Consider the following 5,154-nt stretch of genomic DNA (forward strand, 5'->3'; position numbering starts at 1 on the left):
TGCACATCTTTTTTTCTAGGCATTTAATACACAAAGGTGTGTATTATAGATTTCTCCACCAAAGTTTGGTCTAGATATATATATTTACTAGTTGCACGTGGGAGTCGCACCATTATTGGCTAGGAATAAAGCTATGGTGATTGTGCTATTGTTGGCTAGGAATAATAGAGTGAGGCAAAGACATGACACATTGTCATTAAATTCTATAAACTTTATTTTGTGAATTAAAATGGCAAGCAAAATTAGTCAAATATTGAACCAGAGAACATGATTTCAGAATTGTGGATCATTCATAGGCAAAAATAAAGCGAATACGTTGGCCATCTTAATTATATATGCTAATATGCTAGTTATTTGCATTGGAGCCAGATTTTTGAGCATTTGAACTCCATTATAGCGGAAATTGTTTCTCAATGTTCCGAATTTTGATGTACATTATTTGTCCCTTATTGAGGGGGCAAAGTGATAGTTTAGGGGGTCTCCATATAAATAACACATCATCAAATTAGTATATCCTGCACCTTTACAGATATATAAAATGGTACACAGAACAGAGGCATCAAAGGTCATTGTTAAGTCAAAAACAGAGCTATAATTATCAAATTATAGAACTCACTATCTTAGTCTCACTCTGTTTAGCATAAAGCCACTAGGGAGAAAAAGGAATACTACTTTCTGATGCTGCTTGATCTGAACCAACTGCCAGTGAACATGCACAATTTCATGAGCACAGATATGCAAGACAAAGCGACAGCAATGAAACAAATAAGACCAAAAACTATTGTTAATTAAGAAAAATTTGAGTGCTAGAAGATTGCAATATCAAACTAACCTTTCGAATAGCCCTATTGCCACATTTTCACCATCATTACCTCTTGAAACTTCTACTGTATTGGTATCAACCCAACAGGGGTAAATAATAATTTTAAAGAATCAATCCAAACCAAACAAAGAGTAGCAAACATAACTTGAAATTATTATAACAAACATAAAAAATAATTAACAGAAATTGTAAACAACACAAGAAAAACATATATAGATGCAATATGACATACCAAAAAAAAAGGAACAGAATAGGCCAGTCAATATGGGGAAAAAAAAAAATCAATGATACATAATGCATTCAACTTAAAAGCTGTAGATAAATGAACAATATAGATGTGACAATTAGATAAGCCTAATCAGACAAAGAACTCCAACATTACCACTTCAACACCATTACATCCCACTCCACCCAATAAAATAAAATAAAATAAAAAGAAACAAAAAGAGGAAACAAAGTAAAACATGATAGTTAAATTGATAGCTGCTAATACTTAACATTATGGAGAACATGACAATAATGTGCTTTTTTTTATTGTTTTTTATTTTATTTTTTTTAGATCAAGATAATAATGTGTTACATAGGGTTTGGGGGCACGTGCCCCCTCATTTTTTGAAATTACATTTTTACTTTTAATTAGAAATTTATTTTTCATTTAACTCCCTTTTAATTTTCAAATGTATTTCAAAATGTTTATATCTTATCTTTCTTTTCTCTTTCTTTAACTCCTTATAATTTACCATTATAAATGTTTAATTTTATCAAAATATGCTCTTATAATTATTTTTATCTCTTATTTTTCTCCACATATATTTTCTTCTTCTTTTTTCAATTTTTTTTTTTGTATGCATGTTATTACATTTTAAATTGTGATTATTAACTAAAATAGCAAACAAAAAATCATCAGTTAATTAAAGCATATCTAAGGCACATAATTTTGATGTCACGTTGATCTTTGGTCATTCTATCACTAATTGAAAATTGGATTTGGTTAAGCTTTGTAATTGATATTGCTAAGGATTAATAGTGCCCCCATGAATCAAAATCATGTCTCTGTCATTGATTGTTAAGGTTATCATAACTCAAAATCAATAGTACCTTACAAAATAAATACTTAGCCAAACTAATAAGAGGAAGTTTCCAAATTAGCCATCCTAACAGGCAAGGTGTCTCCGACTGTCCGAAAGTATACGACAAAGTTGATTTAATTATGTGTAAAATATCGAGACATTCAAAGCACTAATTGATAACAAATTTTAACAGTATATGATAAGCAAGGAAGGCAGAAAAAATTAGACATGTTGTGGAAGCTTTAACTCTTTAAATAGGACTTTGAAGAGAAAACCATGACAACTTTATGAAATCTAGCTTATCTTGCCTTGTTCCTTCTTTTTTTTCTTTATTATTCATACACCCTGCCTGAAATTTGCAAGAACTATAGAGTCAGCATGATTTTCATAGGCAAAGAATTAAAGCAAAGTTGTCTCAGGCCAAATATCATACACCTCAAAGGCATGGCCAATTGTGCTACATACTCAAGAAAAACTACTCAAAATTCTACCCAAAATTTAAACATGTGGACAAGCACCAAACCAAGATTCAACCTCAATTCAAGTTTTGAAACACGTTACTGCAACAAAAATTTAAACCTGTACATGATATACTTATTTAAATTAAATATGTATATATAATCATCAACTCAGCTGTACTAAACTTATGCATTTCTCAGAATGTTCTGGTACTTTCACCAGTAAATAATAAACAAATTTTGAATTATTGAGACCTATTAATTTGTTGGTTTATAAATTTGGTTTGGCTTGATCAAGCAGCTAATCAGGCTTTTTGTCAAGCAGCTAGTGTGTGTAATTTGCCTATTTCACTAACAAACACCAATAAATACATAAACATACAAATCAACTAAACAAGTAGCAAACCGAAAGATTACATACTAGATTGTGGAGATTAACAGCTGATCAGTGAGCTATATTCATCTCTACAGGATGACGACGGTGACGAAGCGGGGAGCTGGTGTAGTAGTTGGGAAGAAAGAAATCGCCAATCGGCAACATGCGCTTGAACATCTTGCAAGTGTATGAAGATTAGAACAATTTTTTTTTTTAGCATAATATGTTTTGCCTACTATAAACACACAAGGGAAAATTTATTATGTTTTTTTAAATCTTTTTATATTTGCATCTATTCTCATGGAATGAGATATGGCCCAATAATTGAATTTCTGGTTCAAAAGTGTTAGAAAATTCATCATATTTTGGATCTTGTGGTTCTTTGTTTGGTTTATTTATTGTCAAATGGATCATAAATCAAAAATATTTATGAAGGCTTTTGATTGTCTAAGAATCTGTTTGGAATTCTTTGTAGATTTGAAGGCCCAATCACAATAGTAACTTTCTACATAAACTCCGAATAAAATAAATTGGAGCCTTTTTGTGTGTGTGTGTGTGTGTGTGTGTTCTTGTTCTGAAGATACTTGAACATCTTGCAAGTGTATGGACATCAGAACAAAAACATTTTTTTTTCTTTTTTCCTAGCATAACAGTATGGTTTTGCCTACTACAAATACCCAAGGATTGGAATTTATTATTATTATTATTTTATGGTTTGTTGTTTGCATCTATGCTGAGAGATGAGATATGGAAACACAATTGAATTTTTGGTTTAGACATATTCACAAGCACTTGGTGGACAATTTATGAAGGCAAAGACATGTGAATATCTTGTGTAGACATGTTGTCAAACACGCAGTAGGCAGATTTTGAAGGGAACACACAATGAATAAAACAAGAGCATGAATCTATGGCAAAAAACCAAACAAAATACAACATTGAAGATAGGATTAGACAAAAAAAAAAAACATACCAAGTATTTTGTTTGTTGCAGATGACACCAACGGTAGAAGCAAGAGCCATATATATAGGATCATCCACATCTTAATATATGATACAAAGCACATGAAAACACCCAATTCTCAGCATCTGGAATCTGTATCTGTAAATTTTAACAAAAAACCACAATCACATATTAGAGATGAACTTTGCCTCTTCTCTTACAATCAGATGGAATAGAGTAAAAACAGAGGATTTGATTTTTTATTTTTAATTTTTATTACTTACCTTAACATGGTTGTAATATCCTTTGATAACAGGAGTTAAGTATTGCCCTTTATTTCTAGTTCACTTCACATAATGTTTCCTTGTTCCAAAGCTATCATAGTTACTCACTAAACTCAACACAAGGCTTGATTCCATACCTTTTGGCCTCAGCTACAACAAAATCCAACGAACTTGTTCAAACTGACAAAAGGAATAAGAGGTCAAGAAGAGAAAGATAAAAACACACCACGACTTAAAACATAATAAGTTTTCTTATGGGCATATCATCAAACACATGGTGTACAAAGTTTTTCTATACTAACAAACACCAAGACATAAACATTGGCAAACCTAAAAAATTGAAAACTACAAGGTGTAAAACTGCCTCCCTCCACATACGCACAAATATATATATACAATGTTCTGAAACCCGAACCGGACCGGCCGGTCGAACCGGGAGCTGGGCCTTGTTCCGGTCCGATCAACCCCCCAAAATCGGACTAAGAGCAAAACCGGCCTAGAATTGGAAAACCGGAAGACTCGACGGTTGAACCAGGAAAACCGGTGACCCGGACCGGGTTGGACAGTTGATTTTTTTTTTTTCTATTTCTTTCTGTCTTTCTTTCTTTCTTATATATAATATATATATATATATATATTTCAAAATTTTGACTAAAAATTCTTACTTTAAGAGTCTCCTCTTATAAGGAAAAGTCTCATTGGAAGTTTGAGAAAATTATGAAAGTCTATTCCTATTTATAGGAAAAGATTTTTCAAAGAGAACCTAAAAAATTCTATGTGGGATTCAATCAAATTATTTGAACATATTGATTGGAGGGAGAGTTAAAAATTTCATTTCCCTCCAAAATTAGACCTATCATTCAATCAATTTGTTTGGAGGGAATGTTTAAAAAATTTAATTTCTTTAAAACAAGTGACTTTTTTTTATCAATTATGACTTTATTAAATATTATTAATAAATACTATACAACAATTTTTATTTTTATTTGAGTATTTATATATATTTTTATTTATTTATATTTTTTAATTATATAATATTAATTATGACGTCACAGTTTGACTGCTTTGATCCGACGGTTGAACCGGTGACCCGTCCACCCGATCCCTTTTCCAATTCGCTCACCGGTCCGGTTTTCAAAACATTGTATATATATATATGATGCATACGAACATATACATGCATGTCACCTACACCATGTA

The 5,154-nt window shown here is 31.4% G+C and overlaps 1 long non-coding RNA gene across 2 annotated transcripts; it reads right to left on the reverse strand.

The window, feature by feature from the left end:
- Window positions 1-415: 415 nt before the first annotated feature.
- LOC145822601 (uncharacterized) lies at window positions 416-4,356 on the reverse strand. 2 transcript variants are annotated; one of them, XR_014364128.1, is made up of 5 exons: window positions 3,955-4,356; window positions 3,701-3,829; window positions 2,773-2,895; window positions 833-887; window positions 416-699 (listed from the first exon to the last, which is right to left on the reverse strand). It is a non-coding gene; the product is annotated as an uncharacterized LOC145822601 (long non-coding RNA). The 2 variants fall into 2 exon arrangements; XR_014364127.1 differs by having other exon boundaries at window positions 2,773-2,904.
- Window positions 4,357-5,154: the final 798 nt, after the last annotated feature.

This window comes from Camellia sinensis, chromosome 3, assembly GCF_055761805.1.
Source record: "Camellia sinensis isolate YWXY chromosome 3, ASM5576180v1, whole genome shotgun sequence".
NCBI lineage: Eukaryota > Viridiplantae > Streptophyta > Magnoliopsida > Ericales > Theaceae > Camellia > Camellia sinensis.